Raw genomic sequence first — 22,517 nt, 5'->3', positions numbered from 1 at the left:
AATACTATCCATATCTATATCTCGAAAATATTCTAAATCAGTTTTATCAATAAAATCATTCTTATAGTATGGAGCATTATAAAGGTCACAAATAATTCGAGGGGTTACTTGTACTTCCTTCCCTCGCACAAGTACCATATCCAACATATGGCCTTCAGTATTTCTAGACTCTTGGTCCTGTAAAGACACATAAAACTCTTGAACAATAGAGAACACAACATTCTCTTTCGGGATCATCCAAAAATGTTTCCATCTATGATATCTTATTTAAGGCCATATTTCCTCACACAGGATCATCGACGGATCAAATCCCTTCTCTTGAATGAATCTTTTTCCTTGAACTTTATTAAAATATTTTTTAAAATTTAAATTTTAGAAGGTAGAGGGATTTTGAACCATCGATGGATCCGTTTCCATAGTTCGCCTAACTTTCCTAGGAGGCTTGATATTTCAATTCTAATGAAATACTTGAGCAAACAATTCAATAAAACAGTAAAAAGTTGAATTTAGGAACCCTTAACCTTAAATATATAATCAAAGTTCGTTTGAATTCTTTGTTTCCCGTGATATTTCCATTCCTTGTTGCACCAAGTATGATTGAAGAGTTTGTGAAGAGGAAATAGAATGTTTATGAAATTAAGGGTTTAGGGTTTAAGAGGTTTTGAGAAATTTGAGTGAGTTGGAGGGAATAGGGGTTAATAGGTGTTTTAATTAGAATTATATATGGTTTTAAGTTATAAAATAGGGTTTTAAAAGGTTAAAAAATGAGTTAAATGAAGGGTAGGTCATCGGGTTGCGCGAATGGGTCGTGGCAATCCTGCAGAAATTTGCAACGTTGTCGCGACATAGAGGTTCCATGTCGTGACACGTTCGCCAATTTGGAGGTATGAAGGAAACTTTCTACTATGTTGTGACTCATTGGGGCAATGTCGCAACACTAACTCTATTTCATCTAAATTATCCAACTTTTATATCAAATAAAAGTCACAATCTAAACTAGGTGGTTAGTTAAATATACAATAATTTACAAAAGTTAGGCAACAATTCAACTAATTTTTAAGTTTTACTGTCGGATTCGTCCGACAATGTCATCAATTCACCGGTGGAGGATTTTCCTATTCTGTCAGCATTGGTCCATCTTCTATCGTGCCATTCCACTTCTGCCCATTTGCCCCTTTCTTTAGACCTATTTATTCTTTATGCATGCATAAAAGGAAGCGTGGCTCTTGACTCGGGGATGTTAGAAATAAATAATTTTTTACATTGTTCTCTTAACTTCCTCTTATCCTCCTCGCTCAATTTATGGCCACACTTAAAAGTTTCAGTCTCACCATTAATTTTCATAGTTAGTTCATTCTTTTCTAAATCAATGGTGGATCTAAAAGTGGCTAAAAAGGGTTTTCCTAGTAAGACCGATATCTCACGATCTTCTTTGAAATCAAGCACCACAAAGTCTACAGGGATAATGAAAGTTCGTACTTTAACTAACACATCTTCCAATACCTCGTTTGGACGTATTGAAGACCTGTCAGCCAACTATAATGTTAACTGAGTAGTTTTCAGATTCCCTAACCCGAGTTTTTCAAAAATTGATAGAGAAATTAAATTAATACTAGCTCCTAGATCGCATAGAGCTCTATTAAAAATGAATGCTCCCTATTTCTATGGGAATAGTAAAGCTTCCAAGGTCTTGAAATAATCAGGCGACAGGAAGCATCTAAAGTAACTTGTTCTCTTGCCTTAATTTACTTACACCTAACCATGATCTCTTTTAAAAACTTTGCGTATTTGGGAACCTTTTCATTTAACTCAATTAAAGGTAGATTAACATTTAATGTTTTCAATACATTTAGGAAACTTACAAATTCATCCTCATCCCACTTTTTTTCCTTCTAGTCTTGAAGGGAATTTGTTTTTTGTATTGGAAGAATCTTTAGTTATTTCCTTCTTTGTCTCTATTGCCGGTGTGATTACCTCCTCTAACTCTGGCTCATCTTTTGCTTCTAGGGATACCTCTTGAAGATCATCAATATTCTTTACAATTGTCTCTAGAGTACTAGTTTTTGGGCTACTTAGTACTTTTCTTTCACATGCTCCTCACCTTCTCTTCGTGGATTATCTTTCGTGTTGTTAGGAATACCTATGCCAATTTGTCTTTTGATGTCACCCATCATGCACATCAATTGGCTCATTTGATCGTCAAGTTTAGTCAACGTTCTTATTGAATTAGTGCACTTAGACTGCAGTTGTTTGACATCAGTTCTCATTGATTGCATTTCTCCCTCAAGTCTATCCAGTCATTGACCATATGTAGTATCTGTTGGATCGCCGACACCCTTACGGCGCAGCAAAAAAACTAAATCGGCGACCCTAACCATGGATCCATGTGTGAGGAACGAATCGGGGTGATCAAGGTTACGAAATTACCAAATGTTTATTCAGATTCTCAATGATCTCATATGCATCCTCGTACGTTCTGTTCAACAGGGCTCCTCCTACTACTCCGTCTAATCCAGATCATGTATTTGCATCCAACCCATTATAAAATACCTACAGTCGTATGTACTCAAGAAATCTATGGTGCGGCCATTTTTGAATCAATATTTGAAACGTTCCCATGCGTCATAAAAACTTTGGCCCTCTATTTGTCTAAAAACAACAATCTCTCACCTTACTTTGACTACTTTGCTAATCGGGAAAAACATCTGTAAGAGCTTTCCGGTGAGTTCATCCCATGTTGTGATAAACCTTGGTGCCTACGAGTCTAACCAGCCTGATTGCCGAGCCCAGATACTAGGACACTACACCACCATTACGCATTGTATACTTTACAAATAGTCTCCTAAGTAAAAAATCGTCATCTTTTACTTATAATATATATAAGTTATGAGTCATACATTCACCACTTATCGTTAAACATGCCATACATACTTTAAATGTACTAAAAATAATAATCGTACATGCAATTGGACCATATGGTAAAATTTTCAGAATTGTTACGTCGATACCGGAGATATGGTATCGATAATTCTCTCAAGTGGTATCACTATCGCTTAAAAAAATGATACCAAAATAGCTTATAGTTTCTTGTTTAAAACCCAAAATCTCAAAATTTATTGGTACATCTAATTAGGTGTCGATAATTTCACCCCGAGTATTGATACTCATTATAAAATATTGATAACAACTCACAAAACTAACTTCTTGCACTTCAACAATTGCAGAGGTATCATTTTTAAACCCAAATATGGATACCTCTGTTCTAGACCATAAAAACACAACATATATCAACACATAGATCATTCCAAATTAGTTCTAAACATTATGCATCAATTGCTTCATAAAATAAATATCAAAATGTCTCAAATAACAGTCCTACACATCATGTTTAAAGTAAAAAATTTCCCAAATATAACGGGCATGCAAAAAACTAAAATCATAAGAAACTAACTTATGGTCTACCACATTGCCTTTTATTTGCAAAACAAAAATAAACAAATATCACCTACTATAACAACTAAAGTTTCTGCCTTGGATCACCCCTCGAGACCACACTTCTCACACTGGCACTACTTATCAGCAATGGTTGAAAAGGAGTGGGTGAGCTTAACAAGCTCAGTGAATGCTTAGAACAACCACTACACAAACAAGTCATTATGCATTGACTAAGTAGACATGTCACATATTCATCACATATTTAACTCTAATATCATATTTCACACATTTAATCATCTCCCATTTATACTATTACACATTAATCACATGATTATTTAAGCACATATCACATCACTTGTTATTCGCATTTGTTGATAGTTTGGCTCTTGAGGTTATGAAACATAAAGTGGAATCTATCACAACTCATCAGATACATGGATCTCCAACACACCAAAAAGACTCGTAGAGTCAAACATGTCCCATAAGTGATGCATATAGTTACTCTCCAACACACCAAACACATATATCCCAGTGAATGGAGCTTAGATCACATTTGCTTATCTCTCCAAAAATTGTCCCTAGGCCTCAACGCCCAAAAATCACATCACAAAGGTAAGTACTCACAATCCTATGGTATGCCAACTATATCCAATGGTCTCATAAGATCACAAGGCCAAAATATCCACATTATTATCACATATTTACAACGTTAGCACATTATAATCACTGCGACATGGTATGAAAACATACCCACATATTTAATTTCACATGGCATGAATAACATACCCACATAATCTCTTTTAGAACAATCATCACAAGCTTATAACACATGCCATAGCATATTATATTTATTCATAATTTCTCAATTGTACCAACACATATATATCAAATTTAACCATAGGTCTGAGGACAATTACACTCGGAGTTTATAGTAGGGATTTAGGCTACCTCTAAATTATCAATTACACAATGAATCATCTATGAGCATCTATTCCAAAACACTCACCAAAATATGCTTTCACCAAAAAGCTGAAAGCTCAAATATGCTTTTCTTTACCTTTGTCTCTACTCATTGAAGGTCTTATTGACTCTGACACTTCGACAAGACAAACCACACAAACATACAATCAAAAATCAGTCATAAAATAGCCTAAGTTACGTTCTCTTTTAACTGAAACCTTCGAAATAGAAAACTTAAACTCCGAATATCTCAGTGTACACTTAAGATTTTCGCACGAAACAAATTCTGTTTTTCTACATATTCATCTATGAAAAATTCCCAACCTTTAAATTAAAAAAATAAGTTCATGGTATTAATATTTGTCAAAAACTTTTGACCATTATGACAGAAAATCATTAAAACTTGAAAATTCTTAATCAAACTTCAAAGTAACTTTAGAAACATGTTTACCATGTTTAAACAATTTGAAAAACACTTTGAAACAATGTCTTAATCGACAATCCCAAAATCCACCATTAATAACCCAATTTTTGGCTTTTATTTAAAACATGAGTTTTAATGGCTAAAAATTTAGTTTAAGAGACTAGATATCACTTAAAGCTTATAGAAAAACAAATGGTTACCTTTGATGGGAGAAAAATAGGCTTTGACACAAATCTTAGAAAAACCCACATGTAAAGAAGATGGTGAAATTAATGAGATTTTTGGGTGTTTTTCTTGGTTTCAATGGAGATTTATGGTTCAAAGAATGTTAGAAATCAAGAGGGATTAGGAGTTGGAAGTAAAAATAGATTGGGAGAGTTTAGAGAATGGAATGGACGGCAAGAACAACTATGGAGAGTAAACTATCGTGAAATCAATTTGGAGAATGGAGGTTTTTAGGTTGAATTTACAATTTTAGGTAAATTTCTTCGTAAAAGCTTCAATTTTGACACTTTTAAAAATCAATCCTATTTTCAAAATTAAAGTAATTTAAAACTCATTCTCAGATATTGATTTAATTTCCTAATAGCCATTCTCGAAAATATTATCAATTTGGCAACTCGATCTTCGTCCGCGCGCAACCCCCTATCATTTGGTATCAGATTTTGGGTGTTTTGAGTGTTCTTGGGTGATTCTAAACTGATCTCCTTTTTAAAACATTAAACAGTAATTTTCACCTAGAAAAATTTTTGGAAAAAAATTATTTGAGTGGGTAAACGTTTTTTGATTGGTCTGAGATTTTATATGCATATTTTTAGAACTGTGGTAGATTATAAAAAAATATTTCCCGCAAAAAAAACAGTAGAAAAAGTCAAAAAATTGAAAAATATGAAATCAAGAAAAAAATTTAAAAAATATTCAGCGGGTTGAGTTTAGTGCCAAAAATTTCTAGATCAAAAATAAAATATTTAAGGACATTCCAGTTTAAATTTTGTGATTTTTGGAGATTGGGAACACCTCGAACGAAGTTGCCAAGTTACTCCGCAGTTTTTCGGGTTTTCAGGTTTCAACAATTTTTATTGATTCTTAGCTGTAGGTTTTCATTTGTTTTTCTTTTATTCTTCCTTTACACTATCTAACACCTTCTTGTTTCTTGTGTTAGTAGGATTTAAAAGTGTGCACAATTCTTCCTCGGTGCGACACAAATCAATTGGTGTCTCGTCACTTTTTAGACTCCTAGTGCAAATTAGGATTCTTTGGTAGTTTCGGTTCATACACTTTCTAATTGATTGATATAGACTCTAATAAATAACTCACAAGACTGAATTCTACCTCTTTGAGAATTTGATTTTCCTTTTTGAGTGATTAACGGTGATTTTTGAGTGTTTAGTGTTTGTTTTGCAGGTTTTTGAAAAAAAGAAAAAAAATGTCTAGACTTGGTCAAGTTGATGATGACCATAATGATGTCCATGATAAATTTAAAATGATCCAACAACATTTAGATGAACGGGTTGCCATACTTCGAACATTGAGTGCTACTATCAATGAGATGCGAGTGGAGAAAAGAGCCCAACGAGGACAACTTAACTCAAGTGAAAGGGCAGAAATGAGAGTGCCAAGAAGATGAACATCCAACGAATATTCGAGAAGAGATTCATATCATGACTCCTATTCAATGAGAAATTCAAGACAATGCAAAGAAAGTTTCGAGAGTGAAGTTTTCCAAGGGGATCATTGTTCGTATGCAAGTCATTCCGTACATACCCAACGAGAGTCTTTCCGTTCTGATTCATTTGTAACATCTCTGTCTTGTAATGAAAGGAAGACACAAAAAGAAATAAAAAGAAAAGAGAGGCAAGAGATGTTGATGTGAGAAAATTAGCAAATATGGAATCAGATTGAGAGATGAAAAAAAGAAACAAAAGAAAAAGATGAGGAAAGGGTAGTGAGGAATGTTTCCACTAACCAAGATATGATTTTTTCTTGTGTTGCTACTTTTCAGGTTCTCGAAATACCGAAAGATAACTTTCAACTTCAATACCTCTCAAATGAAAGACGGTTTCATACGATCAACATAGGCAAAGATGAAATCACACTACATGAGCCCGAAGGTAAGCGAGGTAAGGAAATTTTAGCAACCGAGTCCCGTGCAGATTTGAAAATTATTGATAAAAATTTTGGTGACTTAGTTCTTAAAAAATCCCCTCATTTTGATCTGATTAATTGTTATTCTTTGATTGTGGTTGATAAATTCATTACGAAAGAAAGCGTGAGTTGTTATTCTCTTGATTTACCAAGTGTAAAATCCGCGAATTTGTGCAAATCTGTTTTGGTGAATAAAAAAGTTTTCAATATATGTTGGTATGTATGCGAAAATCCTCATGGTTTAACTTGATTGGTTTAATGAAATCTTTGTTACACTTCGACATGACTAATAAAAATCAAGTTTTTAAACCCGGAATCTGTTTTGGTATATTTTGTTGGAAAATCAAGCATCATCTATTGCGTGCAAATACTTTTTATTGTTTTGATACTTGGTTTTTGAATAAGGTAACGAAATTTTCCAAATTTGTTTTCAATTTATATTTGTGCCTTAAACAGTTTCTGTGGTTATACATGAAGTTTGAGTTCCATTTGATAAAGGTTAACTCAACAACGGAGCTTCGACTACACTATGGCCCTGATGAGCGAAGGTTTGTATTAAATGGAAAAGGTAAAATCGACCCGTGTTCTTCTTCTTATAAAGGTAAGATGCTTGAAACTTTTGAAACACTTTTGTACTCCTCGGATAGTGACAAAGATCGTGTTGATGATTTAATTTTTGTAAAACACTTAGATCGAAATGTGCTTGACTGTCCTATTTTATTTATTGATGATCTATCTGTTTTGATGGTTGATAAAAAGATTCTTGTTTCTGATAATGCATGTGTGAGTGAATCTATAGACCGTCGATTAATGCATGGCATGATTGTGCAACTCTGTGAACCGTGTCAACCTTTTCAAATACCTACTTGTGATGATTACGTTTACCATTTGATTTATTACTCGCGATTTATTCATGGTTTGTGAAAACAATTTGAGATGATTGAATGCCTTAAAACATGTCCATCTTTGTTTCGAATATTTGACAAGGCATTGGCGAGTAAATTAGCTTGTTTGCATGGTAACCTGAATCTATCCATTCGCATGCGTTATACTTGTTTTGTTATGCTTATGATTGGACTACAAGTTCTACTTTCAATGTGGCTGACTTATCTCCATTTGATTTTTTAGATTCAAGGACGAATATTTTTGAGGAAGGGGGGAATGATACGAGTCACAAAGGCCTTAGATGCATATACGAAGGAAAAAGAAAATCAAGATTCACTTTCTTATTTTCAAAAAAATTAAGAAACCGAATCTTGGTCCAATTTTGTTCTTTTGAGTGATTTCAAGAATCAAGAAAATCAAGATTTCAAATCTTGGAAATCTTGGTCCAAGAAATCGAATCTTGCAACTAAGGCGCATTGGATCTCAGTTACGAGCATTAACAAGCCAATTTCGGGAGAGAACGGATTACAAGCCCAAGTTCTTGAAGATAAGGCCTAATAAGATGTTCCAAGCCCAATCCAGAAAGTTAAATGAGACTTAGTTGAAAATCAGGCTAAATTGTCAAAGTGGCCCAATTTGTAAAATTTTAATTCTTTAAATACTTACTTTCAATTTTAGACTTTATAAATTAATTACTATGTAAATATTCAGTCCAAGAGGCTCAATTAAAAGCCCTTGGCCGAATTTTCCTTTAAATCAAATAATTAGGAGTTTTTTTTTAGTTTTAGTTTTCTAATAGGGTTAGGAAAATAATATAGGCCTATATATATGTAAGGCTTCGTCGGCCATACACACACATTACAATTACATTAAAAATTTCAGATTTGCTTTGAGTGAAAATTCTCTTTGAGTTCTCCAAGAATTTTCTCTTCAGTTTTCTTTAGAAGTAGTTTTAACAATCTTTTTTATTGTGGGAGCCATCTTCAGCCTTATTCTTGCCATTGATCTTCATTGGAGGGGAGATTAGAGCCGTTTGAAGGGAGTTGTGAAATCTTTCGGGATTTCAAGGCTTCTTAGAACTTATCTTAATTACTTGCTGTTCAGTTCTTTTCTTTTAAATTCTGCCTGTGTCGATTCTTTATCTTAATTATTTAACCTTATTATTTTTTTCCAGCCATCTTCATCATTAAAGAACGGATCAGCCCCTTTTTCTTGGTAGCAAAGATCGTTCAAGATCACTATTTTCCATTGTTCTTGTCGATTTCTCCTTTGTCATCACTGGTTGAATTCGGTTGCTGGAATTTTGGTGAAATTAACTTGTTGTTTCAATTTGGGCAAATCGCTATCTCTTTGGGCTTCAAAGATCGTTTTTGATTCTTAAATCTTTATTTTGTTCTTGCCGTCCCAAACCCTATCTTTACTCCATCGATTTGCTAAACTTTTAAGATTAACTTGTTGTTTGTGGTTGTTCTTCTCAGATTCGGCAGATTGGGATTTAAGTCGTTCACAAATCCGTGTTCTTTGCGTCTAAGAGTTGTTATTCTTAAGGGTGTTTGTTTCTTGGCTGCTTCTTTATTGATTTGGGTATTTTAGTTGTCAGATCTAATTGATTTTAACTAAGTTTTGCTGTTTTGTTTCATATCTGATCGTCTAGAGCCTTCGTAGGAATTTCTCGTGACTTGGCAACTCGATCTGGGTCCGCGCGCAACCCCCTATCAAGTGGGCTATGCATGATTAAATTAAATAAGAAAATATAAAATTATATTTAATAATTCATTTTAAAATATTTCATTAATAATTTTGGTTTTAATTAATTAATTAAATTGGATAAATTTAATTCTTTGGTCCTCTGACTTATTGATTTATTTTAGACAGGTCTGATAGCTTTGCTGGATTACAAAATCGTCCAAATTGGAGACCAAGTCAACTCAAAATTTAGTTGAACATGGCTGTCCATAAACCACTTTTTGGTTTAATTAGCACAAGGTCCTTGAAGAGTTGAAGAAATTAGAGACTTCCCTGAAGATTTGCACTTGACCGAGTCTCAGTCCTGTGTTGTTGTGGCACACAAATTGACCAAAAATCAAGGAAAAATTAGCTCAACTTACTAAAATTATGGCCGGCCACCCATGGAAGATGCTTCAAAAGATGGAAACTCTTATTTTTAGCAAACTATCTCTCTCTCCTCACCTATGTATAAGGCCCTCTAATTCCTTCATTCATCATCCCTCAAGCATCCATCAAGCATCATTCTCTCTTTTTCTCTTAGCCTTTTCCATTCCCACGTCTGGCATCATCTCTTCATAGATATTTTAGCGATTAAGCCTCTTAAAAAACCCTTGGTCGGCCACCTTGGAGAACCATCAGTAAAGGAGCAAAGTAAAGGAACGAATGAGTCTCGTCAGTCAGAGTCTTGGGTAACTGCCACTCTGAATTGGGTTTAATCTTTCTTTTCTTTAACTTAGTATAAAGATGTTTGCAATGTGTCCTTTGTTCTTGTTTACAACAATGTTAACTTAATTTTATTTAAGCTAGGATGATTGCTTTGATTTAAATAATATTTATTTGATTCATGCTTATAATATTTGCTCCTCATTTGATCATGTTTTCAATTCAAATCAAGTCTGTATTTCGTTCATACGTGATTGAAATGCACCTAAATTAGCTGAGGGATCCCAACCAGACGATGACTAATGGACGCATAATTGAAATGTGCATGCTCAATTTAGATCCTAACACGATTAAATTGTAGGTTGCATAACAACTCTAACCAAGCTCTGTTATCTGCATAGTTTTTAGATTTGTGTGATTAAATTATTTCAAACCTAACACGTCCCTAGTACCTCACACAAATGCTAAGAAACCCTTAGTAAATAAGGATCAGTACAATGCGTATTTACTAAGTAAAGGATTCTGAAAGGACCTAATGTGGTTTCCAAACTCATGAAAGGTCGAGTTACCATGGAATGTTTTCCAAATGTTATTAAGCATGTTGATAATAAATTGATTTTAATTAAAGTAATTGTCCTAGTTTATTTATGTTAAATTGTTGTAAATTGTGTTTAATTTTACTAAAATCTATTTCAATCATAACGTTTGTATACTTAGGATAATTGGTATTAAGGATCATTACATTTAGTTTAATATATTTTAATCACCACTTCTCAACTATATTGTGTTTTTATTTACCAAATTGTTAATATAATTTTAAAAATTAAGTGACTTAGCACAAATACAACCCTTGTGGAGACGATAACTCGATACTTACTTATTACTTGATAACGACTGTGTACACTTGCACAATCCTAAGCGGTAGAAGTTTTTGGCGCCGTTGCCGGGGATTGTCAATTATTGCGATAGTCATTTTTTTGTGAAATTATTTATTTTCAACTTGATTTATTTTCTAACATTACTAATTTATTCTTTTTAATTTTTGTGATTTTCTTTTCAGGTGTTTATGAGCATAGATCGAATTATCGATTTACTCTCTATAGGCCCTAAAATTGAGAGAACTTTCAGACTAATAAGACGTGAACAAACAGCTTAAAGACAAGTTGAGATGGACCTTGGAAATCAGAATCAAGACCAAGGTAATGAAGCCGATCATGCACGAAATCTTATCCTCATTGTCGATGATAGGGATCGATGCATCAGACAATATGCTGTCCTACTTTTCATTGAGTTAAACCTATGAATTAGAAGGCCAGATATTGAGGCAACCGAGCTTGAATTGAAACCAGTGATGTTTCAAATGCTACAAATGGTGGGCCAATTTAATGGTATGCCCATGGAAGATCCATATCTCCACCTTCAATTGTTTATGGAGGTGAGTGATTCATTCAAGATAGCCAGTGTGACTGATGACGCACTGAGGTTGAAGTTGTTTCCGTACTCGTTGCGAGATCGAGCATGGGCATGACTCAATTCATTGCCACCATGTTCCATATCTACATGACATTAATTAGCAGAGAGATTTTTGGTTAAGTATTTCCCACCTGGAAAAAATACTAAGTTGAGGAACGAGATCTCAACTTTCCAACAATTGGATGACGAGTCTTTGTATGAGGGTTGGAAACAATTCAAGGATTTAATTCGTAAGTGTCCTCATCATGGGCTTCCTCACTGTATCTAGTTAGAGACATTCTATAATGATCTCAACGCACATACAAGATTGACGGTAGATGCTTCCGTGAATGGTGCAATTTTGTCTAAGTCTTATAATGAGGCTTATAAGATCATCGAGAGGATCACTAGTAATAACTATCAATGGCCAACAAATCGAACAACTTCAGGAAGACGCGTAGTCAGAGTTCATGAAGTTGAGTCCTTCACTTCGTTATCAGCTCAGGTATTATCTATTTCCTCTATGTTAATCGGTAATAGTACTAATAATTTTGCAGCTCAGTCACCAAGTCCGTTTGAAATAGTTTCCTGTGTGTACTGTGGGGAAGGTCATTCTTTTGAGAATTGCCTATCAAATCCTGAGTCAGTGTACTACGTAGGGAATCAATATCAAAATAGAAGTGGAGAAGGACCCCAGTCCAACTTCTACAATCCTTCATGGCGTAATCATCCTAACTTTTCTTGGGGCAACCAAGGAAATGGACCGAACAACAACTTATTACAGCAAAGACCCAACCAATCTCAAGGGTTTAATCAGCAAGCTCCAAAACCACCTTAAGCTGAGGCATCAAATAGTTTAGAGAACTTGTTGAAAGTGTACATGGCAAAGAATGACGCTTTGATCCAAAGCCAAGTAGCAACATTGAAAAATTTAGAAAACCAAATGGGTTAGTTAGCTATGGAGCTACATAAAGACCGCAAGGAACCTTGCCGAGCGATATTGAGAATCCAAGAAATTTGGGTAAAGAACATATCAAGGTAGTGGCATTGCAAAGTGGTAAAATTCTAGAACCCCGATTGATTGATGTTGAAGATAAGCCTGTTGAGAAGAATCAACCAACTGTTGAAGTTCCTACACCAAAGGAATTAGAATCTACAAAGTTTGACAAGGTAAACCCTCACTTAGTGAATTTAGATATTTTAACATCTTCTTTGGATTCAGATTTACCTACTTAGAAAAGTTGTCCGGTTCAACCGAAAGTTCCATGACCTTCATATCCGTAAAGATTACAGCAAAACAAGCAGACATTGGAGGTGCAATTCAAGAAGTTTTTGAATGTTCTGAAGCAGTTACACGTCAATATTTCATTGGTAGAGGCTTTATAATAAATGACGAATTATGTGAAGTTTATGAATGATATACTGTCAAAGAAGAAATGATTGAGTGAGTATGAGACTGTTGCCTTGACAAAGGAGTGCAGTGCGTTCCTGCAGAACAAATTGCCACCGAAATTGAAAGACCCAAGAAGCTTTAATATACCCTGTAACATTGGTGAATCTCACTATGGTAAAGCTTTGTGTGACTTAGGAGCGAGTATCAACTTGATGCCTAAGTCTATTTTCAAGATTTTAGGGATGGGTGAAGTAAGACCTACAACTGTGACGCTTCAGCTAGCAGATCGATCTTTAGCATATCCCGAAGGAAAGATCGAGGATGTTTTGGTAAGAGTCGATAAATTTATTTTTCCTGCTGATTTTATTATCTTAGATTTTGAAGCAAACAAGGAAGTGCTGATCATCCTGGAGAGACCTTTCTTAGCCACGGTAAGAACGGTAATTGATGTACAGAAAGGAAAACTCACCATGCGAGTTCAAAACAATCAGGTAACCTTTAACTTTCTTAAAGCGATAAAATTTCTCGATTCGGCAGAGGAGTGTTCAGTTATGGAAGAGATAGAAACCTTGGTTTATATGGAAAGTAATTTTGAAGAAGATCCATTGCAGAAAGCCTTAGATTTTGACCCTTTGGAGGATGAAGAAGGTGAAGAAAACATGGCTTTGATGGAAGCCAATCGGGGAAATTTTATTCAATCCACACAGTTTGAACTGTTGGAGTTGGAAGTCGGAGAATTTGCGCAACCCAAGTTGTCAATTTAAGAACCACCTAAACTCGAACTAAAGGTACTTCCTTCCCATTTCAAATACGTTTATTTAGGTGATTGTTCTACTTTGCCTGTGATTATTTTAGCTAAACCGATGAAAGATCAAGAGGAGCAACTAATTGCTGTTCTAAAGAAATTTAATAAAGCAATTGGTTGGACCATAGTTGATATTCAAGGTATAAGCCCTTCTTTTTGCATGCATAAAATCATTTTAGAAGAAGGTGAAAAAGCTCGAATTGATAGGCAAAGGAGGCTCAATCCTATTATGAAAGAAGATGTGAGAAAGGAAGTGATCAAATGGTTAGATGCAGGAATCATCTATCTTATTTCAGATAGTTCGTGGGTAAGTCCGGTGCAATGTGTGCCGAAGAAAGGTGGAATCGTGATTGTTGAAAATGAGAGTAATGAGTTAATTCCAACAAGAACTATTATTGGTTGGAGAATCTGTATTGGTTGTAGAAAGTTGAATAAAGCCACTCGGAAGGACCATTTTTCGTTGCCTTTTATGGATCAGATGTTAGATCGACTGGTAGGTAATGAATTTCATTATTTTTTAGATGGTTATTTGGGATATAACCAAATAGTTGTAGCCCCGGAAGAACAACATTAAACAACCTTCACTTGTCCATACGGTACGTTTGCTTTTAGATGAATGCCTTTTGGTTTATGTAATGCATCTGCAACTTTTCAATGATGCATGATGGCAATATTTACTTTTCAAAGATGCATGAAAATTTTGTTGAGGTTTTCAAGCATGATGGCAAGGTACTGAAGAGATGCAAAGAGACGAATCTTGTCCTTAATTGGGAAAAATGTCATTTTATGGTCAGGGAAGGGATTGTCTTAGGTCATAAAATCTCAAAGAAAGGAATTGAATTCGATAAAGCAAAGGTGGACGTAATTGAAAGATTACCGGCCCCAATGAATGTGAAAGGAGTCAGAAGTTTCTTAGGCTATGCCGGTTTTTATCGAAAGTTTATCAAAGATTTCTCGAAAATTTCTAAATCGTTGTGTTTTTTGATAGAGAAAGATGCAGTGTTTGATTTCAACAAAGCATATTTGGAAGCTTTTGAAGATCTAAAGAAGCGGTTAATCTTAGCCCCAATAATCGTTACACCTGATTGGAACTCACCTTTTGAGTTGATGTGTGATGCGAGTGACTATGCTGCTGGAGCTGTGATGGGTCAAAGAAGAAATAAAGTGTTTCACCATATTTACTATGCGATTAGAACTTTTACGGGAGCCCAACGCAATTATACGGTAACTGAAAATGAACTTTTCACTACAGTTTTTTCTTTTGAAAAATTCCGCTCATATCTTAGAGGTATCAAAGTTACAGTATTTACTGACCATGCGGCCATTAAATAATTACTCACGAAGAAAGATGCAAAACCAAGGGTAATTTGTTGGATACTTTTACTCCAAGAATATGACCTTGAGATCCAAGACAGAAAAATGTCAAAAATCAAATAGCTGATCATCTGTCAAGGTTGGAGCAAAATGAGGTAACTTAGTCATGTGTGCCTATCAACGAGAATTTCCCAAATGAACACTTATTTGAGGTAAATCAAATTCTTGAAATACCCTGGTTTGCTGATTTTCCAATTATCTTGCATGTGGAATAATTTCTCGAGAAATGACATACCAACAAAGGAAAAAATTCCTTCATGACAGTCGGTATTATCTTTGGGAGGATCCATTTTTGTTTAAACAATGTGCAGATAATATAATCCGAAAGTGTGTAGCCGAAAGCGAGATTGCTGAGATATTGTATAATTGTCATTCATCTCCAAGTGGGGGACACTTTAGTGGTTCACAGACTGCAACAAAAATTTTGCAAGCAGGTTTCTTTTAGCCTACACTATTTAAATATACTTATGCTTATGTGAAGAATTGTGATAAATGCCAAAGGACTGGAAAAATATCAAGGAGGAATGAGATGCCCTTGACAAACATTTTGGAGATTGAATTGTTCGACGTATGTGGCATTGACTTCTTAGGACCGTTTCCTTCTTCGTATGGGAATAAATACATCTTAGTTGCTGTGGACTATGTATCCAAGTGGGTTGAAGCTGAAGCATACCCTACAAATGATTCTAAGATAGTCATGCCATTCGTACATAAGCATGTGTTTACACGATCTGGGACACCAAGAGCTATTATTAGTGATGAAGGTCCTCACTTTGTGAACAAATGGTTTAAGTGGTTGCTTGACAAATATGATGTGAAGGACAATATTGCTACTCCCTATCACCCCTAGTCTAATGGGCAAGTTGAAAGAGTAAATCGTGAAATCAAAGGTGTCTCTGAAAAGGTAGTATGCCCTAGCAAAAAATATTGGTCTCGAAGGCTCGATGATACATTATGGGCCTATCGAACAACATTTAAGACTCCGTTAGGAATGAATCCTTACCGGTTAGTCTTTGGAAAGGCATGTCATTTGCCATTAGAGTTGGAGAATAAAGCTCACTGGGCTTTGAAGCAGTTGAACTTTGATCTTAAGCAAGCCGGTGAGAGAAGGATGTTACAACTTGATGAGTTGTAAGAGTTGAGTTTGTTTTCCTATGATAATGCCAAAATGTGTAAAGAAAGATCAAAGAGATGGCATGATAGTCATATACAACCTCACAAGTTTAAAGAAGGTCAGAAGGTTTTGTTGTTTAATCCAAGGTTGAAGTTATTTCTTGGGAAGCTTAAATCCCGATGGAAAGGACCTTATACCATCTACCGACTTTATCGTTATGGAGCTATTGAATTATACGACAATTACAGAGGTACGTTTAAACTTAATGGTCAACGTCTCAAACATTACTGGGATAGTGAATTTGAGCGAATTGAATCCTCGCTCAAATTAGCAGACCTTTAATTTTTCATGAACTCATTTTGTAAATAAATAAATAATTAGAACTTATTTTCTTAACTTATTACATTTAATTAATTCTGTCTAAGGAGATTGGAACTTAAGCGGGACCACTGTGACCCCTCCAACCTTTCTTGAGAATTAATTTAATGTAATTTGTTAAGAAGAAAATTTCTAATTAAGACTTAAAATTTTTAAGTTTCATTTGGTCTGTTTAAATTTTGAATTTTTATGTTAATAAAGGGGTCAAATTTGGCCCAAGTACTAATCAATTTTTTTTAGTAAGATACAGTCTGAGTTTGAGGCCCAATACAGCAACAAGGAGTGAAAAATCCATGTCTCGCAAAAGAACCAGATCTTCAAAGACTACTCCTGAAAACCCGATTTTGATCGATGAAGAAGTGAAAGAGAGATTTGATTCAATCTTCAAGCATCAACCTATGATGCCGGAAAAAGGTTTTGACTTGAATAGTAATGATTTGATGGTTGTTCCTGTAGCGATTAGAAAGAAAATGAATGCTCTCAAGTGGGAACAATTTTGTGGTGCTCGTTCACTTCTCGATGATGAAATAGTCTGAGAATTCTATGCTAGTTTGACTACGCAAGATGCTACCGAAGTCATCGTTCGAAAGAAAATGGTACCTCTTACTTCTAAATCGATCAATGATTTGTTTAATTTACCCGATGTTGAAGAAGATGAGTACTACCCTATGATGAAAAATATCAATTGGGATTTTCTTCAACAAGTGCTTGATGTTGTGACAAATCCAGGATCCCAATGGATTATTAGAAAGTATGGGAGCCATTCTTGTCGAAGAGAATACTTAAAACCAATAGCAAAGGTATGGTTTTATTTCGTTCGCTACAGTTTTGATGCCTATCTCACATAGTTCCACCATCCTAATGGAATGAATGCTTTTGTTATATGCAATTTTGACAGAAAAGTCCATGAATGTTGGGAAAATTATCCTCAAGGAGATTCACGATTGTGCTGAAAAGAAGGCAAAAAGTGCTTATTTCCCATCATTAATCACTTCACTTTGCTTAAAGGCCCGTGTTAAAACACAAGCAAATTTGAAGGGGTGATATGTTCAATGATGCATTATAAATTATGATCTTGAAACATTAGTAGAGAGGGTGCATAAACTGAATCAAGGCGAGTAAGAAGAGCCAATTGAGCCGGATACGGAAGAGTCAACAGATAGAACTGAAGCTGAAGCTAATTCAGTCACACACACTGAAGAGAAAGAATCTGATAAGGAACTGAACATTCCTGAACCAAGGGTTGAGCCAAAAGAAGAACCAGTCAAGCTAAGTGTTGAACCTGAATATACAACTCCTATGCCGACTTCTACAAGTACTTCAAGGAAATCAGAGTTCTCAATTTTGATGGATATGTGCAAGTTCATGCACAATCAACAACAAAATTACTGGAAATATGCAAAAATTAGAGATGACTTAATTCAAAATACTTTTTAGAATATCTGTAATACTTTTGTTCCAGAGTTCCCAAATGCTATCTTTGAGACATGGAGGGAAGATACTGACAATGCAAGTGGAGATGGAGCTAAATAAGACAATGGGAATAAGTCAGAAAAATAAAAGGGGGGATTATTGTCCTCTTATTTATTTAATTATTTTTAGGACTTTAGGAATTTATTTCTTTCATAATTAGGATTTAATTTCTGTAGAATAAAACATAGCAAGCATGAACAAACTTAACACTTCTTTAGAAAGAATAAGGCTAAGTGATGTGGTAATGGTAATGAACATGTCTAGGATTGGGTTATAAGGGAAGACTTGGTACTTAAGCAGTCTTAATGACTCACCTATCTTTCTTTACAACCCTACCTGGTGTTCAATTTTCATTCATTACTTTGTTCTTAAAATGGGGACATTGTTTCTTTTTAAAGGGGGTAAGGTAAATAAAGTGCTCAAACTTTTTAAAGGGGGTAATGAATGTTTAGAGATATTCTTGTTACTGAGATAGTTTCTATGCAAGTATGAATGATGATTTTATCTAAGTGAAAGTATGTTATCATGAAGAATGGAATGCTTGTATGATCTTAGCCTTAGTAATGTTTGCCATGAAAACTTAGTTCTTTTGAGATTAAACATGCATGAAGGTTTATATCTTTAGAATTGACTTAGTAACTTTCTTGAGGTGAAATCCTAGGGGACATAAAAATCTTAAATGATATAGGCATTATTTCTTTAGATCATTTGGGCCTTTTCAAGCCAACCCTATGATATTAGACCCTTGAAACTGTAATTTTGAGCCTAAAGGCCTGTGTTTTTTTGTACTAAGCCTACATTATAAGCCAATTATCATTTTTTTAAAGCTATCTTAAATTTGTGCACATATCTTAACTAAAGTTGTCTTGGGAATCAACATTTGAGGAAATGTTCATAAAGATGTATGTGCTCATGCTTAAAAAGAAGTGAAGAAAAGTTCTCTCAGTCTCCCAAAAAAAAGGAAAAATGTATGAGTTCAAGTTCAAAATAAGTTTGGGGGTGTTCCAAAGGTTCACTTAAAGAAAAAGGTTTATTACTAAAAAACTAAGACAAAGTTAAAGATTAAGATTTTTAAACCGAAATGTCTCATCTCTTAAAATCCCTACCTTTAACTGAGCCGTATTAGAACCTTATAAAAAACCTGTTGATTTGATGATTGTGTCACCTACATTACTGGAGAGGAAGTCCTAAGTTCAACATATGAAGATCATAAATAAGCCTTGTGATTGTTTGCTTGATTGATAGGAAATTATGTTGAATGAAGAATGTTATCTATGGTTGTGACATATATGCAAACTATGATTCGTGTTGGCATATTTTGAAGCTTAGTATAATCTTAAGGAATGTTTGTATATGAATTACTTGTTAATAAAGAAGATCGACAAAGATTGATGCTACTTACACAATTAGCAATTTTGCCTTAGCAAGACCTTTTGTTGTGCATAAACATTACTCGAGACGAGCAATGATTTAAGTTCGGGAGTGTGTAAATGGATAAATATATAGTATTTTTCCTATATAATTAATCACCTTTTTATTTAAATCCGTTGTTAAAACTAAGTAATTGTTTAATAAATTAATGAAATATGTGAAAATATGAAATTAGGACATAGAAATTATTAAAATGTGATTTTATGCTTTATTATATAGTTTTCATGCAATAAATGACTTATTTTATATTAATTTGAATATATTATATTTTTTAAGACATAAAGTGGGCCATGCATGATTAAATTAAGTAATATAATATAAAATTATATTTAATAATTCATTTTAAAATATTTCATTAGTAATTTGGTGATAGGGGGTTGCGCGCAGACCAAGATCAAGTTGCCATGTCACGAGAAAACTCCTAAGAAAACTTTAGACAATCGGATCTAAAACGAAACAGAAAGATCGAACTTAGAATTAAAAGATCTGAAGTAAAACACCCAAAATAATAAAGAACCAGCCTAAAATCGAAACACTTATTAATAGAGAATCTTGGAAACCAAAAACACGAAATTAAGCTTCAAGAAGGACTCTAATCAGCTGAATCTGTCAAGTAAACACAAAACAGAAAAAAATCAAACTCAGCACATCACAAAATCAAATTGAATTAGATCTAGGGTTTGGACGGAAAGAAAGAGGGGTTTTGTGAAATCAAAATGTTTGTTGTTGTCCAAGGTTGATGCTGAACAGATTCTTGAAGGTTGAACGGGCTGGAGATGCAACAAGAGAGTTTAAACAAGTTAGATAATGAAATCGACACAAGCAGAAAATTAAAAACATTGAACAGCAAAAAAAAGAGAGATAAAGTCCTAAGAAGCCTTGAAATCGAGAAAGACTTCACAACTCCCTTCAAACGACTCTAATCTCCCCTCCAATGAATAACAATGGCAAGAAGAAGGCTGAAGATGACTCCCACAATAAAAAAGATTGTTAAAACTCCTTCTAAAGAAAACTCAAGAGAAAATTCTTAGAGAACTCAAAGAGAATTTTCACTCAACAAAACAAATCTGATTTCAATGTATCCTTCAAGTATAATGTGTATAAGGGTGGCTGGCCAAGCCATACATATAGGCCTTCTAACTATTTTCCTAGTCCTAATAGGAAAACTAAAAAAAAACCTAATTTTTTTTACTTTCAAGGGGAAATTCGACCAAGGACTTTAAATGGGCCTCCTGGACTGAATTTTTACATAGAAATTTATTCATAAAGTCTAAAAATTAAAAATAAGTATTTAAAGAATTAAAACTTAACAAATTGGGCCACTTTGACAATTTGGCCTGATTTTCAACTAAGTCTAATTTAAATTTCTTGATTGGGCTTGGAACATCTTATTGGGCCATTTCTTCAAGCATTTGGGCTTGTAATTCGTTCTATCCCGATATTGGTTCGTTGATGCTCGTAACTGAGATCCAATGCACCTTAGCTGCAAGATTTGGTTTCTTGGACAAGATTTCCAAGATTTGAAATCTTGATTTTCTTGATTCTTGAAATCGCTCAAAATAACAAAATTGGACCAAGATTCGGTTTCTTGATTTTCTTGAAAACAAGAAAGTGAATCTTGATTTTCCTTTTCCTTCATGTACGCATCTAAGGCCTTGCTAATAAATTCTTGAATGGTTCCATTTAGTTTTGAACGCATTTGTCTGGCCTTTGACCTCGTTATTGGGCCTTGTGGTAATTTGAGCCCATCACATCCTTGAGCTTGAATTGGGCCTCTGTGACTAGTATCATTTGGGTTTGAATTAATTAATTAAATTGGATGAATTAATTCTTTGGTCCTCTAACTTGTTGATTTATTTTGAACAGGTCTGATAGCTTTGCTGGACTATAAAATCGTCCAAATTGGAGACCAAGTCAACCCAAAATTCGACTGCACATGGCTGTCTATAAACCACTTATTGGTTTAATTGCATAAGGTCCTTGAAGAGTTGAAGAAATTAGAGATTTACCTAAAGATTTGCACTTGACCGAGTATCAGCCCTGAGTTGTTGTGGCACTCAAATTGACCAAAAATCAAGGAAAAATCAGCTCAACTTACTAAAATTATGGCCGGCCACCCATGGAAGATGCTTCAAAAGATGGAAACTCTTATTTTTAGCAAATTATCTCTCTCTCCTCACCTATAAATAAGACCCTCTCATTCCTTTATTCATCATCCCTCAAGTATCCATCAAACATCATTCTCTCTTTTTCTCTTAGCCTTTTCCATTCCCACGCCTAGCATCATCTCTTCATAGAGATTTTAACAATTAAGCCTTTTATAGAACCCTTGGTTGGCCACCTTGGAGAACCATCAACAAAGGAGCAAAGTAAAGGAACGAAGGAGTCTCGTCAGGAAGAGTCTTAGGTGACAGCCACTCTTAATAGGGTTTAATCTTTCTTTTCTTTAACTTAATATAAAGACTTTTGCTATGTGTTCTTTGTTCTTGTTTACAACAATGTTAGCATAATTTTATTTAAGCTAGGATGATTGCTTTGATTTAAATAATATTTATTTGATTCATGCTTATAATGTTTGTGCCTCAATCGATCATGTTTTCAATTAAAATCAAGTCTGTATTTCATTTATACGTGATTGAAATGCACCTGAATTACCTGAGCGATCCTAACCAGACGATGGCTAATGGACGCATAATTGAATTGTGCATGCTCAATTTAGATCCTAACACGATTAAACTGTAGGGTGCATAACAACTCTAACGAAGCTCTGTTATCTACATAGTTTTTAGATTTGTGTGATTAAATTGTTTCAAACCTAACACGTCCCTGGTACCTCACACGAATGCTAAGAAACCCT

General features: G+C 34.5%; 2 non-coding genes across 2 annotated transcripts; one reads left to right on the top strand and one right to left on the bottom strand.

Annotated features, from left to right (window-relative positions):
• Positions 1-2,572: 2,572 nt before the first annotated feature.
• Positions 2,573-2,678, top strand: LOC121214166 (small nucleolar RNA R71). The gene has a single exon (XR_005909752.1). It is a non-coding gene; the product is annotated as a small nucleolar RNA R71 (small nucleolar RNA).
• A 9,180-nt stretch (positions 2,679-11,858) lies between these two features.
• LOC121214156 (small nucleolar RNA R71) lies at positions 11,859-11,965 on the bottom strand. The gene has a single exon (XR_005909742.1). It is a non-coding gene; the product is annotated as a small nucleolar RNA R71 (small nucleolar RNA).
• Positions 11,966-22,517: the final 10,552 nt, after the last annotated feature.

The sequence above is a fragment of the Gossypium hirsutum genome, chromosome D01, assembly GCF_007990345.1.
Source record: "Gossypium hirsutum isolate 1008001.06 chromosome D01, Gossypium_hirsutum_v2.1, whole genome shotgun sequence".
Lineage (NCBI taxonomy): Eukaryota > Viridiplantae > Streptophyta > Magnoliopsida > Malvales > Malvaceae > Gossypium > Gossypium hirsutum.
This window is presented reverse-complemented; position numbering and strand designations above follow the sequence as displayed.